Source organism: Sphaeramia orbicularis, chromosome 11 (assembly GCF_902148855.1).
Source record: "Sphaeramia orbicularis chromosome 11, fSphaOr1.1, whole genome shotgun sequence".
NCBI classification, from domain to species: domain Eukaryota; kingdom Metazoa; phylum Chordata; class Actinopteri; order Kurtiformes; family Apogonidae; genus Sphaeramia; species Sphaeramia orbicularis.
Window position 1 is genome coordinate 7,550,166 of NC_043967.1, and position 24,809 is coordinate 7,574,974.

The 24,809-nt window shown below is 38.6% G+C and overlaps 1 protein-coding gene across 1 annotated transcript in view; it reads left to right on the forward strand.

Annotated features, from left to right (window-relative positions):
- Positions 1-24,809, forward strand: part of LOC115428794 (ataxin-1-like) — a 337,516-nt gene that overhangs the window by 297,263 nt on the left and 15,444 nt on the right.

Genomic DNA, 24,809 nt, shown 5'->3' on the forward strand with positions numbered 1-24,809 from the left:
TAGTGTTAGGTATGATTATGACATCAATATATGTTTGGTTTCAAAACAATTGACGTAGTGCCTGCTGAGAAAAAACAACTAAATGTTCATTGTAAATTTTGCTTCCCCATCCTGTGTATGTATGTGTATATATATATATATATATATTATATGATATATGGGAGCACATTCTCACTCCCAAGTCATCCCATTCTGACACTTAATTGTAACCCCTTGGTGTGAGTTTCCAAAGCCCTCATATGGTCTTTAGTGCCTATGGTCTTTAGAGCTTCAGGGTGGCTATAGCAGAACACCAAAGCTTATGGACACAGGACATTTAGACAGCTGTTTATATGTCTGAAACTAAATAAACGTTGACCATGGCATCTCCTGAACTACCCCACATGCTGAAAATGACAGCTGCAGTCAGGATACTTGATGAGTCAATATGTAGCACTCTGAGAATTATAAGAATTTGTAGCATGTAGCCTATTTAACAAACTAATAGACCTTCAGTATTTAACAGAGTTTCAGTAGCATAACATGTAACACATTGATTAAGAAGTTGACCTAAATATAAATGGCAATTTTGTGAACATGTTTTTTAAAGTGTATAAAAAATGTGAGAGGGCAATCCTCCACAAAAACATACCATCTCCAGCATAATTTTGCAACTGTATTGAAATTTTCTAATTTTTGATGTTACAGTTTTGAATATCATTGTCAGTCCCCTTTAAAGTTTATGTGTTACCATAACCTTGAACTTCTAACTAGAATTCAGTCAGATGTGTTTTGACTGAGAAATACTGTATTGCTTAAATATTTTCCCAGATGATGCCAGATGAAACAAGATTTTTTTTTTTTTTGCAAATTTGTTTTTTTTATTCCAGACTTTAACCTTTGACTTAGAATGACCAAAATTCAAACATCTGTAGTGATAAAAATCACAATAAGGATGATTCTTGTTCGACTGACAGACATAATTATACACTGTTGCCCGTAAAGTTGGAATAATTTTGTTTTCAGACACATTCCTCTTTTGATACCCGCCTGCCCCAGAGGGTGGGGATATATGGATATACCAGGAGGTCTGTCCATTCGTCTGCATGAGATTTTTCTCCATCCCATTTATCGGACACGATTCACCCGATACTTTTTTCAAATTTAACACACATGTTCTTTACCACTAGGAGAGTTGCATTGCACAGTTTAATGGCTGAATTAAAATTTTTGGATTTTCTACCAATTTTTTTTAGTATTTCAACTTTCAGATTTAATTTGTCCAACTGATTTCTCTGAAGTTATTCACCCAGTTCTTTTCAAATTTCACACTCGTTCTTTGCATGTGCCTCTCACATTTGGCATGTTTTACAAATTTTTGAAAAGCTTTTTAAAAAACTATTGAAAATTAAGCCTCAAAATTAATGCTTGGGTAGGCAGGGTATCAGTGAGCAGGAAGGGCAAAGTGGTGTGCTCCTGGGCAGGGGTATTAGTAAGCTCTGCTTACTTTTTCACCTGTCATATGTCGTCTTATGCGAACAGCTTAAAAAATTACATGACAAACCTAACTTAATGTTCAATACAGTAATTTACTACATCCCACATCTAATACTATATAGTGCATCCCTAATTTACAGCTTCTTTATAGTTTGTTTGTTTTTCAAGTCTAGAAATAAAGTCCTTAATATAGAATATTCAAAGCAAGGACACATGAAACAGGAACACGAAGCACATTCTGTAACCTGCTGTCGCTTGGAGACTTGTGCAAATGATGAACTGTGGAACCTTGTCATTTAATGTCTCTTACTATTGTAAAAACAGTCACTGTTATTCATTAAAGCTGATTTAAATGTCTCCTTTTAGAGTTTTTCATCTGTATAACACTGCACCATATGAGGATTTGACAGTATTTTACAAATTGTTGGTTCAGTTAGTGCAGCACATATTGTATCTGTGGTGTTTAACATCCAGTTTTTATAATGTACATATATGAGGGAAAGAATATGTGATGCATGTGAGCATGAAGAGATTCGTTGACATATACATACCATGGCTGTTTTGACTGAAGAAGGACAATAGTGCAATGTGTGAGTGAACAGTTTAGGTCACTTGGCTCACTCACACACAGAGCTTTTTTTTTTCTTACTATGTCTCTGGAGTGCACATTTGAATAGACTTTGGGGTGGATCATTGTGTTTGTGAGCGAAATACTAAAGCACATGGAGGACAGACAGCTTGGGTTACAGGTCATCTGATATCCACAAACTCACTCACACACTGACACACACAACAAACTCAACAAGATTCAGGTGACAGCTTTTCAGTAAATGTGTGTTTGAGTGTCAGTTTCAGTGAAGAAATACTCTCTCTTTTTGCAATGTAGGTCAGTTGCTCTTACCTCTCTTTTACTTATACTCCCTTCATACATTTAAGGCCTTCCTTCACGTTAATAACCCTGTTCCTCTATTTTACTCATGTTCTTGCCTGTCTTTATCACTTCCCAAATCATGTTGTGGAATCATCCCTCTTGCTCTCTTTGGTAATTGCTGTTTACATTGTGCATGGAGTCTTTATTTGTCTGCTTTCACTCGCTTTTCTTCTTCTCATGCAGTTATTTCTATAGAGTTTTTTGGTCAGGAGTTTTAGCTAAATAATAATAATAATAATAATAATAATAATAATAATAATAATAATAATAATAATAATAATAATAATAATGATGGATTGGATTTCTATAGCGCTTTTCTAGACACCCAAAGCGCTTTGCATTTTTGACCCATTATTCATTCACTCTCACATCCCCCCTCTGGTGGTGGTAAACTACATTTGTGACTACAGCTGCCCTGGGGCAGACTGACAGCAGAATGCATTCAGACTCTGTTCTCAGGTCATATCACTACCTAGTCCACACCAGAAACCCTTTGTATTCAATGCATTTTTTAGAATACTATTTCCAGTCAGCAGTATTTTAAATAAAAGGGAAAAAAAACTTTAATTTTATATTTAGTATTAATAGCAAAGACATAACAGCAAAAACAACTGAAAGTAAACATATTATTCTATTGCCAGCAAAGCTACTTTTCTGCCATATTGGATTGAAAACGTTTGTCAAAATAGCATTAAACAGGGTTTTTGCACCTGTGCCCTGTGTTACAATGGTTTCTTATCAAAACTGAGACCCAGGAAGTGAAAGTTTTAGCTTTTTTACACTGAACAGTTGTCTTGATTGGAAACTGCATAATGCAACAGTTTTTTCAGATACATTTTATTTTATTTTTTGTATTTTTGTATTTATTTATTTATTTATTTTTATGTTTCAATGGAATGTCCTTTGCAATGGACAGCATTTTTTAAGTAAAACTGTCAAACTTTTGTCCCCTACAGTGGACAAAAATGCATTGCTGGGTCTCTGGAGGATATAGGTGTCTTATGTAAGGTGTGTCTGTGCAATGCTAATGAAAAGATCACATTTAGTTGACTTGGATGCTGTCTAAAGTCCCCTGAATTTTTGCAACATGGGTCAGGTCAAGCTGTGGCACGGTTACATGTTTTGTGTTCAATGGGCTGTAACTTTGTACATATATAACCTATAACAATGTGTGTTACATATTTCAGTAGGTATTTGTAAACACTGAAACATAGTGAGGATGATGATTGCATAAAATTAAAATTTTTGTCCAGAAATATTAATATAATAAAATGTGCTCAGTAGCACAGTTTCATCAAAATGTCACTGATTTTGACAAGGTTTACGCCAAAGTGCTTAACATGCTGTTCCCACAGGAAATTCACTAAAATTTGCCTATAATGTGTGAAATAACATATTAAGCCACACTGAAGTCAAAATTTAGAAAAATATTTTGGAAACCTTTGGACTTATTGACACAGATTTAAAGTAACACTGTTTCAGTGGACATAGTGCCACGGTTTTAATCCTTGATCCTATTATGATATAAGGACCAATGTGTCTAGAAAACAAGTAAAATATGTTTAATACAAGCATTTATTGAACATCACAGTAATAAGCTAACAAATGAGTGCATACAGAATACGATAAGAGAAACTTAGATTTTTCTCCTAAATGTGCGTCTTCCCTTGACCTGACCCACATTCTCTCAGTATGACTGAACTGACAGTGTTGCTCTTGCTAGCCAGTGTCAGCTAAGTCTAGATGTTTAAAAAGAGAAAAAATATTTATGTTACTGAACATGTTACATTGTTTTCTTTTGTAAATTGTCAGAAGATTGTCATCATTTTCTTCTCACATTTTTTTCCAGCTCTTTATGTTTTCTTAACAGCATCTGATTTTATAATTTCCCCCATCTTTGACTGAATTACCAAGGTGTTGTTAGGTTGTTAACTAACGTTAGTTCCTTCTTAATAAATAAGTCTACCTGAGATCAACATTTGAAAACAAAACATATATGGATTTTCATTGAAAAAATGAATCTTGTGTTTAGAAATTTACTAAAACTAAAGGTAGTATTTATTTTCATTGTCTTTAATTCCCAGAAAGTGCTGTACATTACTTTACTCAATACTTAATACAAATACTCAAGAAAGGAAGTATTTTCACACACGCACAGAACAAATTTGTTTTTGTGATACAGATCAGGAAGTGATAGGGTAAAAGTTTACATAGACTTTGTTAAGATGTGATGGCATTGCCTTAAAACTGTATAAACTGAATTAAAACGTTGGCTTGAAGCCATGTGTCCGTCAGTTTTCTGAAGTGATCCCAAAGTGCGACAACATGAAGTTTTTCTTTGGGTTATAAGTTCACACTTCTTCCTTTGTACATTCAGCATCATTGATCATTAGGCCAGACAATCCTACTTATGTCTCATCTGACCAGATAACATCTTTTCTAAAAGTTTTTATTTGTGTCGCAGTACTCATGAACAAACCCGATAGTGTTGTAATTCAAATGGACTCCCCATATCAAAAAGTTACTCGTTTTTATGAATCTGCTCCAAAATTTTAATTTTTCCAAATATTTTTTATGTATTCATGTGAATTTATGTTGCATATTGTTCCAATAGTGTTTTATAGAAGTTCTCATGTATTTAATTAATACTTTCTTTAATTAATACTTTCTATGTTGTATATGTAATATCTTCCAGCCATTGGTGTATGAATGTGTGCGTGAATGGGTGAATGTGAGGCTTTGTAAAGTACTTTGGGCACCATGAATGTGTGGAAAAGGGCTATATAAGTGCAGTCCATTTACCATTTACCATGTGTTCTTGCAGTCAAAGCCTAACCCTTTCTGTACAGTAGCAAACACATAATGTTGCATAGACACAGACACAAGCAAGCATATAGGATTATTTCGAACATAATGCTGAAGTAACAGTAATATTGTATAACCACTGTATATCCCAAACCACAGTGCCTGTTTTAGAAGGGGGGGGGGGGGGGGTCAGATATGACAGTTCACTCTCTGAACATAAAAGCTCTCAAAGCTGGCAGTATGAACAGATCTGCAGCTGAATGTACAGACGTTGTCAGTGTTTGATATGACAGCTGATATGAAATGTCTCTGATCTAAGCATTCTCAGAAACATAATATTCCTCTTATCTCAGATTTTTAATTTGGTAAAGATCTTGTTGAATGCAACCAGAATGGCTTATATCTTAGCATGGCTTAAAGTTTGCTTATACCTAATGTATTTGTAAACTAGTTAATACGTGAATGATGTGTTGTACGCTTAAACCTACAGGAGGTGGAACTCAGGATGAAGGTACATGACCTGATGCTATTTCACTGTGCTACAGAAAAGTGAAGGCGGAATATCACAGTAATGGGAGCTACCATGTTGCTTTTGTGACAAGCCACAGAGTTGCATCACATAGAATCTTAACTCTAAAACAGCCAGGGTTCTAAACACCAGTGGTGGACCGTGCATTTCACACCTAGGCCTTCAGTAGTGCTCCGTCTGGCAAGGCAAGGCAAGGCAGATTTATTTGTATGGCACAATTCATACACAGGGCAATTCACAGTGCTTTACAAAAATGGAAAAGAGACAGGTTAAATCAATCTCAGTCTGAATCAGTCCACCCCTCAATAACTATTTTATGATTATAAAAACCATCTTATTATGCAGAAATGCAGTATGAAGAGCCATTGCATCGCAGATAGGCAACTTGTGTAGCCATAATAAATGCCTTTACTGAACAAACAAACCCGGGGTGCACAAGTCTCCTTCTACTGCTGCTACAGCTGCGACACACATAAAAAAGCATCAATAAATAGCAACATTTTACTCACCAAAAATTCAGATTATTTGTACACAAAATCCATCCTCCTTTCTTTCCTTAAAAAGAGTTCAACTACTCTGTTGTACAGATTATCCATGTGGATACCAGGGGTACTGGTTGTAGTTTGTGGAGTGAAAAGGACGGACAAATCCTTTTCCTGGTTGTGACTGGCTTGCTAGCTTCGGAAGTGTCTGACCTTTCTTAACGATGTCCAGCTTTTCTTGAAAAGTCCATCTTGAAAATGGCTTTGACAATAAATCTGCAACCAAATCCATTTCTTCTCCTTCAGCCATTGTGGGTGGACAATAAAGCTGTTAAACCAACACAACTATATTTCTGTTCATGCAGCTTGCTACCAATGCAGTTTGCTAGCTTTGGCTAGTACACTCTCTGACTATCCAATGAAAGGGTGTGAATACACTGACGTTACCGTACACATGCTAGAGGGCCTTGGTGTCGCCAACTCAAAATCTGATTGGTTGAAGCAACAGTTTCATCGAGACTTACGTTTTGCTAGAGGTTCCGCAGAACTGCTTGTGAAGGCCTCCAGGCAGATTGCTTTGACTTTGACCCTGCCTGGCAACAAATGATGGCTGAAATGTGATTGGTTAAAGCTTTAAAATGAAAATACGTATCTGGAAGCAGCACAATCAGGGGAAAAGCTATGAAAGGAACCAAACAGACCATTTGGAATTATTTTAATAAGTTTTCAGGTCAAAATATAATTAACATCAATCTGTGATTCAGGTATTTTTTAGGCCAGCAGAGAAGGCCTTGCAGGCCCTGACGGCCCACCACTGCTAAACACTCCTCAAGAAAAATGTACCCACATGTCTGGATTACTGCTGCAACAATGAAACGATTAAATTGATCCAAATTGATTCTTAAAAAAGAGTTGGCAAAAAATTCGGCAGTCGATTTGTTGGGTCTTGAGCACGTTAGTATTGAGGTGTGCCCGCACGCTGTGTAGTGTAACAGAGGAAAACACAGAGCAGCATGGCTGAGGCTTTGGATGCTGTGCCAGATTTTAAAAGCTTTACATTATGTTACCGGTGGCCTCAGCAGCCCCGTTTGCCCAAAACATAGTGCGCCATTAATGTAACAAAACTTCATATATGAAGAAAAAAAATGGCCAAAACCCTACAGCGCACTACATTTTGGGCAAATGGGGCTGTCGTGGCCACTGGGAACATAAACCTAGCTTAAGACAGCCTACGTGTCATGATTACTTTCGCCCACTAGCTAATGTTTTCATCCATCTCCATTTATCAGGCCACCAGACTAACGTTACCTCCCGGAGCTGGTTGAAGGCTGTAGGTTGCTACTCTCTAGCCATAACAATGATAGGTAGCGGGCTAGTGCTCGCTAACTATACCCAAAGCCATTGCAAGGATGTAATCATTAGTGACTTGTCTGCAGTCTATGTTGCTTTGGGTTAAATACTGATCTTTGAGACTTTTGTGTTTATCCGATGAATTGATTACTTATTAAAATATTCTACAGATTAATTGATTATTAAAATTATCACTATTTGCAGCCGTTGTCTGGATGCCACATTACTAGGACATAAAGAGGAAATTTCTTCCTTTGTCAAATCATAATGTGTTTACTTAATCATCGCCTGTGTTTTGTTTCCCTGATTTTATAATTGCAAGTATCAAGAAGTATTAGAAATACTTGTTTCTTTGCATAGCTGTCAGTATGAAACAATTCAAAGTGACAGAGAAAACACTTGCATAAATGCATCCATAAGTCTCTTTCTCCTATCCACTGTAAACCATTATAAATGTCTTTATTTTAGTTTTCAGGTCACATAACAATTGCCTTTGTCATTTAATTTAGAATAATAAGCCACACAAAAATAAAAACCAGTTATATAGCTGTATTATTTACGCAGTGGAGGTTATACAGTAGGGATGAATGCTTGTTTCTTAATCCTGGATCATCCTAACTATATTTAACCTTAAGCAGCACAACTAAGTCACATCAATATTTTAACAAAACACAACAATACAAAACTAAAAAAAAGTCTGGTAAATTTTACCTGTTAGTGGTTCTAATATCAACAGCAATCAGTAATTCAAGCTCAGAGTTACATATTTAAACCCCCTAATCCTTTTAAACCTTTTGTGAGTTTCCAAATTTTCTCAGAATCTTCATGGTACATTTCCTAAAACCTGCTAACTAACCACTTAAATTGCAATATGCTCAAAGTTACTTCAGCAGTTTTTGCCTAATGATGCCAAAAAAAAAAATAAAAAATCTAATGCTGATGCAGGAAGTTTAAGCGACAAGTAGAGAACTACCACAGAGAAGTTGCCTATATATATGGAAAGAAGAAGCACAGACACAGACTGTCAATTGAGTGCATAAAACAGTTATAAGAAAGGTAATTTAGAGTTGAGTTATGAAGTTGGAGAGCTTGGCAGGCTGAGGGGGGAGAGATTGGAGGAGGAGTAAAGGAGAGGAAGATGAGAGAAAGAGAAGAAGCTTGGAGTTCAACAATAACTCTCAGCACACACAGACATGAGAGTATGAGGTCTACTGATTCCCACAAAACAAAGGCTGGAACTTGTAAGTCTGCCACTGCTCTGGTATTATATGTGTATGGGCACTTGCATGCATGTGTCATGCTTTGCTCTCTCTGCACTTAAGTAGCCATAGCACTGTTGCACATACTAAATCACAGTGAATCTGCTTGCTTAAGGCACAAGATGTCTCTTCATTTAGAACACACATGCATGCACACAAATACAAAAAACTTTTACAATTAGTAACATTCCACACAAATGTAGGGAGCTTTATGAGTGCTAACATAGTCATTATGGTTGGAAGATTATTTTTGACTCAGTGTTTAAAGATTTCCAATCAGTCAAGCCACAGGGTCAGGGTATGAAGGAGCTGGCAACAATCACTGATGTTACCAGACCAGCTGTTGTGACTGTGACCTGCATTTACATCATTCTCCTTTACAAAGGCCATTTTACCACAAGGTGATTTTATCAGGAGGCTGATATTGCCCTCCTCTTCAATCATCTCAGTTTTACCATTGCTTAGATATTGTTTTTATGGAGTTTTTTTAATTGGCCATTGGTTGACTGGTGTTTTGTTAGGTTCTTAGTTTTGGAAATCTTACACTGTCCCACCAAAATTAACTACCTGCTGCTAGCTACTAGCTGCACATTTATCTTGTTATCTATATTCTAATGTAATGTTAAGCTGTTTGTTATTAGGCATACACTTACTAGCATACTAATCGACTTTACTATTAGACCATCTAACTAACTAACACACTTTGCTAATACATTTAGCCCCAGTCATGGTGTGGCTGATGTTATTTGCCATGAGCTAATTGTCAAAGCATATTCTGTCTTCGTAGTCAGAGAAATGGTCTAAACTGAAGAATAAGCTGTTTTTGGACAAAGGTTTCTTAAAGTTATGAATATTCATTTTCTTTCACATGCTTAATAAGACACTATTTTAATACTACTAATGCATTTTTACTATTTCAAGCCATATTTCCCAAGGCCTTGACTGAAATCAAAATCAGCAGAACTTGAATTACATCAGTGTGTTTGTTTCTGCTACAGCAGTTTTGCTAGCTTTGCACGTTTTCTGCACATTGGAAGCATGTTAGTCAACTGATACTCGACCCAGTTTCAAAAGTGTGCAAGTGTTTAAGTTAGAGAAAGAGATGTGTCAGTTTATGTGCTTTTGTGTAGTAGTTGGTGAGAGAGAAAGGGAGAGAGTTGGTGTGGGTGTGTGAGAACTTGTGCTGTGTGTCAGGAAAAGAACATGTGTCAGCATAATTGAATATGCCCAGGTGTCTGTGTTTGAGTAAGCAAGATGCTGTGTGTGTGTGTGTGTGTGTGTGTGTGTGTGTGTGTGTGTGTGTGTGTGTGTGTGTGTGTGTGTGTGTTTGGGTGGGTGGGTGGGTGCATGTACTTGAAATTCTTGTACATAATTTATGAGATCCACACCAAGCTTTCCATCGCTTGCAACAGGGGGTCCTCTCTAACAGATGGCACTCATGCGCATTTGTCACACACTCCCAGCTTGTTATTAGACGTCCAAATACTGCAGGTGCTATAAAGTTCTTGGAAATATTCTGTTACTGTTAGGGGTCCAAGATGCTGGAAAGCAACAGGAAAGAGCTTATTGGATATGGTCTTATTTTTATTTTGCCTTTCCTGTACTTGCCCTAAAATATCAATAGAATATACAAAACCTACACAGCCAATCAGTCCTATTCTCCAAAGACAAAAAAAAAAAAATTCACAGGTCTACTGGTATTCAGCAAATCAAAGGTGCTCACAGACAGGGCATGAACCACTGGAAAAAGACAAAAATCCAGGCAGTCACTTGGTTAGAAAAATTCAAAATCCTATATTTCATGTGGGCCTGTGGATTCATAGGGGCTGGAGTTAAAAACACACCAATGCATGTCGGCATGTGCCTTCTTCAGAACACCCTGAAATCTTCTACTTACCATACATAACATGTATATAGCAAGTCTTTTTTAGACATGAACTGAAACCCTAAGTTTTGTCTTTGTTGTTTGGTTGCAAATAATTTTCCATTAACGTTTTTAGCATCCTCTCTTTTCATGAGACTCTAAACCTAAGATACAGTTGATAAGATACTTACACAATCCCCAGTTTAGGGTTACAGTTTAAGTCTAACCCTTAGCTAGGATCTAGGCGTAGGATTCTCTCTGATGAATTAAAGTTAGGGTTAGAGGTCAGCTAATTCGATTTCACTTCAGATGGGTTTAGTAGTTTCTGTGTTCATTGGGGCTGAAGCACAAGCTAAACTGCATGAGTTTAACCCCTTAATGCCTGAATTTACATGCAAGTACAGTACAGGCCAAAAGTTTGGACACACCTTCTCATTCTTCGCATTTTCTTTATTTTCATGACTATTTACATTGTAGATTCTCACTGAAGGCATCAAAACTATGAATGAACACATGTGGAATTAGGTACTTACCAAAAAAGTGTGAAATAACTGACATCATCTCTTATATTCTAGTTTCTTCAAAGTAGCCACCCTTAGCTCTGATGACTGCTTTGCACACTCTTGGCATTCTCTTGATGAGCTTCCAGAGGTAGTCACCTGAAATGGTTTCCACTTCACAGGTGTGCCTCATCAGGGTTACTTCGTGGAATTTCTTGCCTTATTGATGGGGTTGGGACCATCAGTTGTGTTGTGCAGAAGTCAGGTTGATGCTCAGCTGACAGCCCTACTGGACAACTGTTAGAATACATATTATGGCGAGAACCAATCAGCTAAGTAAAGAGAAACGAGTGGCCATCATTACTTTAAGAAATGAAGGTCAGTCAGTCCGGAAAATTGCAAAAACTTTGAATGTGTCCCCAAGTGCAGTCGCAAAAACCATCAAGCGCTCCAACGAAACTGGCTCACATGAGGACCGCCCCAGGAAAGGAAGACCAAGAGTCACCTCTGATGCTGAAGATAAGTTCATGCGAGTCACCAGCCTCAGAAATCGCAAATTAACAGCAGCTCAGATTAGAGACCAGGGGCCTCATGTACAAAGACTTGCGTGGATTTCATACTGAAACCTGCCGTACGCCCAAATCCAGAAAAGTCCGAACGCACAAAAAAATCCAGATGTATAAAACTGTGCGTACGCCCGAATCCAAGTACATTTCCTTTATACATCTCAATCAACGTGGAATTGAGCGCATATGTTGGAGTGCCTGACTCCTCCCTCTCCACGCCCATATTTAAATATGCAAATCAGTATAAACGGGGTCTGCAGGTGGGATTCCCTCTGGGATTCCCCTGTCTGCAGGATCAGACGATGACGTCAAGGTGGACGCGAAGCGGAGGCCGAAACAGGCGGAAGAAGAAAAGAGATGAACTGAGACTGTTTGAGGAAAGAGTCGCTGATATTGTGACACTTTTCTTACAGGGCTGATGCGGATCACCCCCAAGGTAAATATATATTTAGTATTAGTGTAAGTCACACATTAGTTCATTCTACGGGTCATACAATAGTCTGATCACAGCCAAACTAGATAAAGGTTCATGTGTGATCATGTCAGGAAATCAAAGAGGAAATCAATGACTTTGACTCATGTTTAATCACTCAATTTATTATTTTCCAACAATGAGACAGAAAACAGTCAGACCCAGGACCATCCTCCTGTCACAGAGGTTTCTTGTTGCCTCCCCAGTGTTAGCCGGTCCTCCGGTCCGCCACAGCCCACTGCTGATGCCCGTCCGACCGGCATGGGTCTGTACTGACCCAAGTCACCAGAGGACATCGAGAGGACAATCGGCGGAGTCAGTGAGCGACTGGACGGACTAAAAAATGTTCTCACAGACATGAACACTATATTTATCAACCAATTAATTTTATGTCCTTGTCTCTTTGCTGTTGCTGAATGTCCATCCGGGCAGGATTGGCATTGATGGATACAGGGTCTAATTGGTTCTGGTTCTGGTTCTGTTGGTTGATGTGCTGCTCTGACAGTAGGATCTCATGCCGGTGTGTTCATTGTTCTTCTGTGTATCTCCGATGTGCACATCAATCAGAGGAATGACCTTTTTCGCATTACTAACAGTTTCCCCGTGTCACCTCTAAGTGTCGCCAATGGTTCCAAAGCACTAGAAATGTGCGTACGCCAGCTGTGGACTTGGCGTGAAGGACCGCACATTTCCACGGTCACTTCACTCTTTATACATCTGAACGTGAGCGTGGAAAAGGGTGTACGCCAGGTTTTTGTGCGTACGCACGCTTTATACATGAGGCCCCAGATGAATACCACACAGAGCTCTAGCAGCAGACACATCTCTAAAGCAACTGTTAAGAGGAGACTGCGCCAATCAGGTCTTCATGGTCAAACAGCTGCTAGGAAACCACTGCTAAGGAGAGGCAACAAACACAAGAGATTTATTTGGGCCAAGAAACACAAGGAATGGACATTAGACCAGTGGAAATCTGTGCTTTGGTCTGATGAGTCCAAATTTCAGATCTTTGGATCCAACTGCCGTGTCTTTGTGCGACGCAGAAAAGGTGAACGGATGGATGCTACATGCCTGGTTCCCACCGTGAAGCATGGAGGGGGAGGTGTGATGGTGTGGGGGTGCTTTGCTGGTGACACTGTTGGGGATTTATTCAAGATTAAAGGCAATCTGAAGCAGCATGGCTACCACAGCATCCTGCAGTGACATGCCATTCCATCCGGTCTGCGTTTAGTTGGACCATCATTTATTTTTCAACAGGACAATGACCCCAAACACACCTCCAGGCTGTGTGAGGGATATTTGACCAAGAAGGAGAGTGATGGAGTGCTGCGCCAGATGACCTGGCCTCCACAGTCACCGGACTTGAACCCAACCGAGATGGTTTGGTTGAGCTGGACCGCAGAGTGAAGGCAAAAGGACCAACAAGTGCTAAGCATCTCTGGGAACTTCTTCAAGACTGTTAGGAAACCATTTCAGGTGACTACCTCTGGAAGCTCATCAAGAGAATGCCAAGAGTGTGCAAAGCAGTCATCAGAGCTAAGGGTGGCTACTTTGAAGAGACTAGAATATAAGAGATGTTTTCAGTTATTTCACACTTTTTTGTTAAGTACATAATTCCACATGTGTTCATTCATAGTTTTGATGCCTTCAGTGAGAATCTACAATGTAAATAGTCATGAAAATAAAGAAAATGCAAAGAATGAGAAGGTGTGTCCAAACTTTTGGCCTGTACTGTATATTAAAAAAAAAATTATTAGTTATGTTTTTGCTTTCAAGTAGATGGTAAATTAAGTGGAGACTGTTAACTTAACACATAAAGTAGAGTTTTGGGATACGTTGCATATTTGCGACAACAGGCAATTAAGGTAAAAAAAATACCGGTCTCAGGCATGGAGATGATTTTATTGATGCCACATTCTTTTCAGAATCTCGACTGGAACACCAACTACTTTAACTATTATTATCCAAACAAACAGAGCTCAAGCTTTTAATTTAGAACATGGATGTCAAACTCATTTTAGTTCAGTTTCCACATACAAACCAATATTATCTCAAGGAGGCTGGATCCGTAAAATAATAACACAATAACCTATAAATAACAACAACTCCAATTTTTTCTTTGTTTTAGTGCAACAAAGTAAAATGACATTATAAAAATGTTTACACTTACAACTATCCTTTAACAAAAAATGTGAAAATCCATGATGAACAATCTAAGTTTAGTTTTAACAATACTGAACCTCAGTTTATCATTTACACATGTGGATTATAAAACAGTGGATCTACAAATACACAACACATTTAGAAACAGGCATCTGGAGCTGAAAAATATAGCACTTAACTTTACACATTTTGCTAGATTTTGTTTTGAATGAAAAATAATCAGTTATGAAAAGTGCAGACATTTTTATTTACATCATATACACAGCATGTCCTCATAGGTACATTCAAAAACATATGCCCTTGTGTTGGAAAAAAAACTGTAACTCTACATAAAATGACAGCATTATTCTGTCCCTCTAGGATTTTGTGGGCTTTTTTTGGGATTGTTGCAGCCTAAAGTGCCTGATTTTTGGCAGTTTTTCAAAAAAAATTGCGATAAAAGTTGCGATGATTTGAGGCTTCTATTATTAAAGTCATTGGAACATGGGCATTTATAAATTACCTAGAACACTCTTTTTTGTGTTTTTAGCCTTAAAAAGCACCAGGAAGCTATGATTTTAAACAAAACAGGCTTTTTTTTCAACCATTCATTTATTTGTTTTGAGCAGAAGAAAAAAATTTAAAAAATTTGTGTACAAGGAATTAATATCAGAGCAAATACATTAATAAATAAAGGTGATCAAGACAAAATAACAATTGCCATATACACTGGTAATAACAAAATAAATTCAATATGTACTTCTCAAAAAGGAGAGGGAAGAAGAAAATTTATTAAATCCCACCCTCATCTCACATTTATACAACAGAACACATGACTTTTGCTTCCGCAGTGATATAGTAATATATTCAGGATTAGGGTTAGATGCATTACATGGTTAGATGGGTTACATGCACACACACAGGCCAGCCAAACTTGGGTTGCTCTCTATCTATAACACATTAGAGTAAACATTAATGTTAACACCAAGTTTAACGACTATTTTTGTTTGTGAGCTCCTTTTTTTAACTCCACACACAGACTTGTGCTTGCACTCCCTCACGCACACGCACACGCATGCACGCACGCACACACACACGCACACAATACAGAAAAAGGAAAGCGTGCCTCCACAAGTTATTTATTCTTCTCTTCTATTGCCTTATAGAGTATATCCACACTAACCTTGACCTTTTCAGCTCCTGCTATTGTTCAGGATCCAACAGCCTCTGTCATTGGGGCTTGTCTCATCTGTCCTCTTCCAGTTTCAGCCGTTCTCCTTGCATGTTTTGCGGTTGAAAAGTGTCTGTGGAGCGGCCACTTTGGTTTGTGTTCCACCACAGAACAGTTTACCTCCACTTTTGTGTAACACATCTGGAAACTGACTTGCACGAACTTTGGCAGTGATATTTGTCGGTAAATGTGGGCTGTATGCGTCGCACATGTCTTCATCTTTTCAAACGTCAACAAGGAAGTGAACGTAATGACATATATGTTAGAGCCCGACTGATATGGGATTTTTGGGGCCGATGCTGATACCGATATTGGGGCTAAAAAAAGCGGATATCTGATATATCGGCTGATATCCGATATATCAGCTGATATCCGATATTGGTCGATAACCGATATATTGGCCGATATATGAAATAAGAACACTGATCTACACAGGATATAATAATCTTATATTAGATAATTGTGGACAGGTGGATTAACAGTTGCATAAATCTTTGTTTATCTCACAAATATAATTTACACAACTTTCAAATGCAAACTATGCAATCACAAAAATAATTAGAGCAAAAAATATTACTTACCACACAATTATGTTTTCACTCACAAATTTTGATGTGTCTGCCTCACAGCACTACAACTTCTTATGTGGACTAAGGGCTAAAATGAGCATGTGCAGAGTGAATTAGGTGAGTCCTAAGTTGCTCCTGATTGGAGCAATTAGAAGAGTTACAACTGACCTGTGTTACAACTGTCCCCAGTCTCCCCTACACTATTAACACCCAGGCCTGCTGGCAGAATGAAACTGTGAGGTAGACAGGAAGTGCACAGACATGGGTGTGTGTGGGGGGGTGAATACTTCATAAGACTAGACGAGACGGAGGGGGGTCCGATAATTTCGGAGCCGGGGTGTGGGGTGGGGGTGGGGTTTAGTGGTCAATCCTTGTCAGAGCGCACGGTGGCGGTCCGAGATTTTCGCGGGGAGGGGGAAAGCACTCCCTCCTGGTCAGAGCGTGCGAACGGGGGGGGGGGGGGATAGCTCCGTGATTGTGTGTCAGGGTGATAGCGTCATTGTCCGAGCAGGAGTGAAAGTGAAACTAACTCACTTTAAAGTTCCTCTTATTCTCCGGGCAGCATGCACGCACACACACGCACACACACACAGGAGCAGCGAGCGACAGAATCTCCGCGCAGCAAAAAAAGTTAATATATCGGCTACATCGGCTACATATTGGCCGATGTTGATTAATTGGTGATACGCAATAATCTTGGGCTCTCGTACATGTCACGTAGAGGGTGATGGGAAATAGGGGGCTAAGGTGATTGGTCAAATTTGTGGAACATTCGTGGTGATTGGACGAAATTGCAGCGCCGCGCAGAATTTGTGGTAATGGGTTGAATTTACATTAATAGTTGCGATCGCAACATTGCGAATTCCTGGAGGGACTGATTATTTTTGGGGCTGATGCAGAAAGGTGAGGCCCTCTCACTCAATGAGTGAGAGGCTTTGCCTTGAAGCAAGGCCCTATTGTTTTTCGTTTGTTTTTATTAGGGACCGAGCCGAGAGGGCAGGTCCAGTCGCACAGTGAGTGGACTTGCCAGAAGGCAAGGGCCCTATTGTTTTTCATTAGTTTTTTATTATTATTTTTCCAACGCCACTTTGAACTGAATTTTGACCCCTAAGCATGCTCAAAAACTCACCAAATTTGGCACACATGTCAGGTTTGGCGAAAAATTTACTAAAATGTAAAAATTAACCTGGTAGGTGCCAAAATGCGCTCTCTAGCACCACTTATGTCAAAAAACACGGAAACCGCCATAGCGGCCAGCAGAGATGTCCGAGAGACATGAAACCAATGTCAAAATATTCATTACATCAAGCACTACAAAAAATATAGGAGGATGCAATGAGCTAACTCTGGCAAATTGCCTTTCAAAGTAAAACATTCAAATTAAAACTAGTCTGAGGCCATTTGTCATATTGGCTTCTAAATAGCACCAAAAGATAGAGTAAACCCTTCTCAAAAAACTGTGTTCACAAATTTGTAATTACTGAAAAATGCAATGTCTGGGACTAATTTTTCAATTTCAACTTTTTCCCACATGTTATACATCCATACGTTAAGAAAACTCACCGCAACTGTGCAAATATTTTTGAGATAGGATGTACAGTTATGGATTTATTAAAATTTGTTAGTTTTTATGCTTTTTTCACTTTAAACTGCCCCCTCAACATGCTCAGAAACTCACCAAATTTGTCAGACATGTCATGTCTGGTTAATACTTTCATACAATATCAAAATTAACCCCTTAGGTACCAAAATGCGCTCTGTAGCGCCACCTACGCATACAGAATTGCCCCAAGTGGCCATTAGGAATGTCGTACAGACATCAAACTAATACCAAAATGTTGGTCTCATCAAGCCCGAAAAATCATACACTCATACCCATGAGCTAAATCCAACAGGAAGTCAGCATTCTGCCTCTGAATGTCAAAGAATTAACAGGATCCACCATCACTGCTTATTCAGTTCAATGTTTATGACAAATATGATATATTAATCCACTCAGGAGACTCTCTGCTTGCCTCTAGTCCAAGAATTTTTGAGATAAGATGTACGGTTATGGATTAATTGCAGTTAGTTTCACAGGATTGGTGTCTGCATCTTTCAGAGATCTCTGCGTTAAGAAGGTGCTACATTCTTCGGATTCTGAGCACAGGCACAGAGGCAGTAAATGGAATTCTGAAAGCTGATTGGCTAGAAATCTTTTCCAGTGGAATGCATACAATGAAACCACCAGGTGGTGCTCTAAGACCATGAACAGACAGTCAGAGGCCTAGTTTGACTAAAAAACATGACAAGCAACTTCACTGGCAAATTCTCGACACAAGAACATTTTAACAATACAGAAAAAATATGAAAATTAAATAAGATATATATATATATATATATATATATATATATATATATATATACAGGGTGGGGAAGCAAAATTTACAATGAACATTTAGTTGTTTTTTCTCAGCAGGCACTACGTCAATTGTTTTGAAACCAAACATATATTGATGTCATAATCATACCTAACACTATTATCCATACCTTTTCAGAAACTTTTGCCCAGATGAGTAATCAGGAAAGCAAACGTCAAAGAGTGTGTGATTTGCTGAATGCACTCGTCACACCAAAGGGGATTTCAAAAATAGTTGAAGTGTCCATAAAGCCTGTTTATAATGTAAAGAAGAGAATGACTATGAGCAAAACTATTACGAGAAAGTCTGGAAGATACTATTAAAGAAGAATGGGAGAAGTTGTCACCCGAATATTTGAGGAACACTTGCGCAAGTTTCAGGAAGCGTGTGAAGGCAGTTATTGAGAAAGAAGGAGGACACATAGAATAAAAACATTTTCTATTATGTCAATTTTCTTGTGGCAAATAAATTCTCATGACTTTCAATAAACTAATTGGTCATACACTGTCTTTCAATCCCTGCCTCAAAATATTGTAAATTTTGCTTCCCCACCCTGTATATATATATATATATATATATATATATATGTGTGTGTGTGTGTGTGTGTGTGTGTGTGTGTGTGTGTGTGTGTATATATATATATATATATATATATATGTTCAGTCGTCCTCAAAATTATTCATACCCCTGCCATTTTTTTGTAACTTTTTGTTTTTGTGATGAAATGAATGAGTTTTGTCAAGTTTGTTTGTGACTTATATGTGATACACAAGTGAGGAAATAAGAACAAATGATACTTGGAGAAATACTTTATTTCAGGAGTATTTTATTAGAGGATTTCCAAAAAATGCCACGTTCAAAATTATTCATACCCTAGGTTTACTAAATCCAATGTCTTTTCTTAATAGTCAGTAGAATAGCCTTTGTTCTTGATAATGGTTCCTGTAAGTGTCCACAGGTTCTCTTCTGTCTCCTGTGGGGTTTTGGTCCACTCTTCCAGGACCAAAGCCTCTAGCTGGGTCCGGTTGGATGGTTTCCTACCCATCACGCTACTCTTTGGCTCCCTCCACAGATTCTCTATAGGATTTAGGTCAGAGCTTTGACTGGGTCATGTCCTTGAACCACTACTGCACTACCTTGGTGGTATGCTTGGGGTCAGTGTCCTGCTGGGACGTCCAGTCAGGACCAATCTAGAGTTTCTCAGCAGACACTTCCACATTGTCATCCAGGATGTTGATATAATCCTCCTTTTTCATGATGCCCTGTATCTTGATGAGGTTCTCGGTGCCACTAGCAGAAAAGCAACCCCATAGCATTATGTTGCCACCACCATGCGTGAGGGTTGGGGCTGGGTTCAGGCTTGCGTTCTTTCTTGCTTCACTTCAGATGCAGTCAACATCCATGTGGCCAAACAACTCCTCCATCTTGTTTCATCAAATCACTGGATTGATGACCAAAAGCTTGGATCTTGGTTAAGAAGAGCTCTAGGAAATGCCAGATGAGCCTCCTGATGTTTCATCCTGGGTCATGCCGTCTTCCTGTGTCTGCATCCATGGAGAACTCCTTTGGTGCAATACTGGCTGGATGGTTGGTCTGTGTACCTTCATACCTCGGTTTATTTGGTGGCAACATAATGCTATGGTTATAACCTATAATGCTAGGATGCTTCCTCTGCTAGTAGCACTGGAAACCTCATGAAGTTACAAGGCATCATGAATTTAACATAATTATATCAACGTCCTGGATGACAGCGTGAAAAGTGCTGAGAAACTCTAGACTGGTCCTGATTGGATGTCCCAGCAGGACACCTGACCCCAAGCATACCATCAAGGTAGTGCAGTAGTGGTTCAAGGACATGACCCAGTCAAAGGTCCTAACCTAAATAATTTAGAGGATCTGTGGAGGGAGCTAAAGACCAGAGTGATGGGTAGGAGACCATCCAACCGGACCCAGCTGGAGGATTTGGTCCTGGAAGAGTGGACCAAAACCCCACAGGAGACAGAAGAGATCTTATGGACACTTACAGGAACCATTATCAAGAAAAAAGGCTACTCTATTGACTATTAAGAAAAGACTTTGGACTTAATAAACCTAGGGTATGATAATTTTGAACATGGCGTTTTTTAGAAATCTCTAATAAAATACTCCTGAAATAAAGTATTTCTCCAAGTATCATATGTTCTTATTTCCTCACTTGTGTATCACATATAAGTCACAAACAAACTTGACAAAACTCATTCATTTCATCACAAAAAAAAAAAAAAAGAGACAAAAAAAGGTAGGGGTATGAATAATTTTGAGGACGACAGTATGTATATATATATATGTGTGTGTATATATATATATATATATATATATATATATATATATATATATATATATATATATACATATACATATACATACACACATCCAAAAATTATATATAAATAAAGTAGAATAAAAAATGAGGACATGATAAAAATGTGAATGGTACACACACACGCACACACACACACACACACACACATACACACACTCAATAAAGTTTTTCAAAATCAAAGCCTTAATAAAAATGGTAATTATGAGTTTATGCTCACTGTTCATACAATTTCAAGTCACTCAAACAGATTGTGTCTCTCACACACACACACACACAAATACACACACACACACACTCATTTTTAATATTAAACACTCGACTGTACAACTTTTAGTCATAATTAAAAACTAGTCTTCTCCAGTCACACACACACATACGCACACATTTTTAATACTAAACCACTCGACTGTACAATTTCAGTTCATTCATTAAAAACTATTCTTTCTCACAGTCACACAAACACACATACACACACACACCAGTAGGGCTTTTCCAAATAAAAGCCTCAGTAAAATGTGTTGTGGTTTCAAGCAGAAGGCGCAGGTGTTCTATAGGATGAAAGGATGGAGGACACAAAAGGGGAGGGAGCTAGTGTCGGGACAGAGAGGTGTGAGTGGAGTTGAGGTGCTGACGGTCACAGGAGGTGAACGCAGCGGGAGGTGGAACGCCCAGTGCAAGGTCCCCGCAATGCTGCTTGCAGCTTTAATATTATTATACCGTCGCGACTTTCAACCTGAATTTTGACCCCTTAAACATGCCCAAAAACTCACAAATTTGGCACACATGTCAGGTCTGGTGAAAAATTTGATAAAATGAAAAAATAACCCCATAAGTGCCAAAATGTGCTCTCTAGCACCACCTATCTGGGAAAAAAAAAAAACATAATGGCCCTAGTGGCCAGTAGGAATGTTGTAGAGACATGAAACCAGTGCCAAATTTTTTTTTGGATGAAGCACTACAAATGATACACTGACACCCATGACCTAACTCCAACAGGAAGTTTGCAATATGCCTTTCAAAATAAAATTTCTAAAACTAACTCGTCTGACACCATTTGTCGTATTGACTTCTAAATAGCACCAAAAGATAGAGTGAACCCTTGTCAAAAAAGTGATCTTGCAACTTTTTCAGAGCTGCCATAGTTTTTTTTATAAGCCCGGAAAAATGCGAAGTCTGGAACTCATTTTTCACTTTGGACGTTTTCCCTACATGTTATATATCTATACGTTCAGGGGGCTCACCACAACTCTCACGTGCAAAAATTTTTGAGATTGGATATATGGTTATCGATTTATTACAATTTGTTTATTTTCATACTTTTTCCATTTTAAACTGCCATTTGACCTCCTCAACATGCTCAAAACTCACCAAAGTTGGTATACATGTCATGGCTGGTGAACACTTTGATACAATATCAAAATTAACCCCTTGGGTGCCAAAATGGACTCTGTAGCACCACCTACATACTAAAAAAACACACAAAACTCCCCTAGATGGCCACGGCTAGGAAATGATCCACAGACACAGGAAACAAATGCCAAATGGTTCGGTCATGATGGGCCCAACAATATCAGACACTGACACCTATGAAGCTAATTCACAACAGGAAGTTGGAAGTTATACATCATTAAATGCCTACAAGTGGTCGTGTAGAAGCCTAAAGGAAAGAATTATTGAGATAGGCACCTACGGTTATGGAATAATCGCGATTTGTTATCAAGAGTAAGTTTTCTTTTATTTTTCACTTATGACAGCGGCCTCTTCTGTGTATAAGGTCCAATAAGGGTCAGACAAGTAATGTGACTGGTTAGTGTGGTGGAATAATGCGTGGGGGACTGTCCACGAAGGACCAGGAGGTTGATCCTCAGGTATAACTGACTTGTTTATTTTTTTCCCTTTATAGTCATAAACAGAGGTGTTACTTGCATTCATTTGTGGGTATGTGCCAAACTTTCCACACCGAGGAAAAAAGTACAACCAGTATTTTTTTTTTCAAAATAAAAGCCTTATTAAAATAATAAATAATGGCTATTAAATAACTTCTTTTCATTTTTATGACCAAAACCCCTCAACTGTTTGTACATGTTCTTCATTAGAAAATTACTCTTTCTCACAGACACACATGCTCACACAATAGGGTTTTTTCCAAAAATAATAGCCTTAAATGTGGGTAAATGCATCACTTTTATGCTCAATTATTCATACAGTTTCAATTCATTTTTCAAACTGATTCTGTCTCACATACATGCACATATGCACAGTAGGGTTTTCAAAATAAAAGTCTCATTTAAAGGATCCCCTTTAAATGAAGTGGTCTCGCTGGTGTGTTCGGTAGGGATGTAAGGGAGGACAGACACAAAAGGGTGGGAGCTAGTATCAGATGGAGAGGGTGAGTGTGAGCTGAGGGTGTTGACGGACACGAAGGCAGACCGCACGGGGAGGCGGAACATGCTGGGGGCCCCGGTGCGAGGTCCCACCCACTGCTGCTTGCAGCTTTAATTACAACTGTTTTCATCCCCTGTTTTAGGTATATTATATTCTTCATCGCTGCCATCACTGAGACAGCCATCTCCTCACTCTCATCTAGTGGAACTCTTGTGTGAAAGTTCACACCAACCCACCAACATTGTTCAGTTTGGGTCTGCAATAAGGACAGGAATTGCATGTACTGTATATCCCAGCATGCTATTTATATAATTATTATACAAATGAACTAACAGCATTTCCTAAACAAAATGCTTGTACGCTGAAATCCATGTAATTACAGCACTGCTCAGGTAGAAATCTACTGTCCCTTTAGGGGCCAAATGCTGCTAATGTTGTACAACTGAAATATTCAAATAACTTTAAAAATAACTAGCCACACATACGCACTTGAATATATCAGCTGTAGAAGCACAAAATAGCTGGCAAATATTTTTATCCAAGCACAACTTACTTTATATACATCAATTTGCTACAAATTTATACCCTGGTTTTGCACAATTCCAAAGTGGGAGAATCCCTTTCTTCAACTAGCTCTAGCTCCGTCACCAACCAATCCTACGAGAAACAAGCACCTTGCCAAAGTTCCTAGGAATGTATTAGATATGCCCAAACTGCGACTGTGGGGAATATATATGTTGTCTTGGCATGGTTCCGTGGTGGAAACTATATGTCACAATTTGGTGACTGTTGGCGATAAGGGGATGATTGTGGCTGAATGTAATCCTAACTCTAACCCCCATGGTAGCATGGTCCTGACTATGTTGTACCGTTGCAGAGTGTTCTTTGCTCATGGCCTGTTTTATATTACCTCTTGTGGTCTGACTTTGTAAGCTTATGCCCCTTTTTATCCTGAACTTCTATTTTCAGTCATACAGTCGAAGGGTTTTGGTAAGTGTTTGTGGCTTCTTGAATTTCTGGTTGCAGGCACCCCTTTTGGTTTCTGACCCGTTTGCCGAGCTCCTGGATGGCTGACTCATGTTGGTTGCTGACCTTCATACCAAGAAACATAACCACAACATTTAGTCTTCATAATCATTTGTTGTGCTTCTTGATGCTGGCCACATTAGTTTTTCTTGCACATGGGCCTTGCTATGAATTACTGTTCATTTTAATGCCTGCTGGCTGGCTGTGTTATATTATTTTTCCCAGGTCCATAGTTGATCTAGGTTTAAGAGGGTATGGGGGGGAATATCTTCATATTGAAAATGTACATTCACAATGAAAATATCATTCAATAATTGGTACTACTAAGGGAATACTGATGTTGTACTATGGTAGGGGCTGACTGGTTAATAGTGAGTGATCATTTAAAAATGACACTGCTACATTCATCAATACCAAGTTTGGATTAGGCCTGAACATAAATCATAGGGCAAATTCATCCA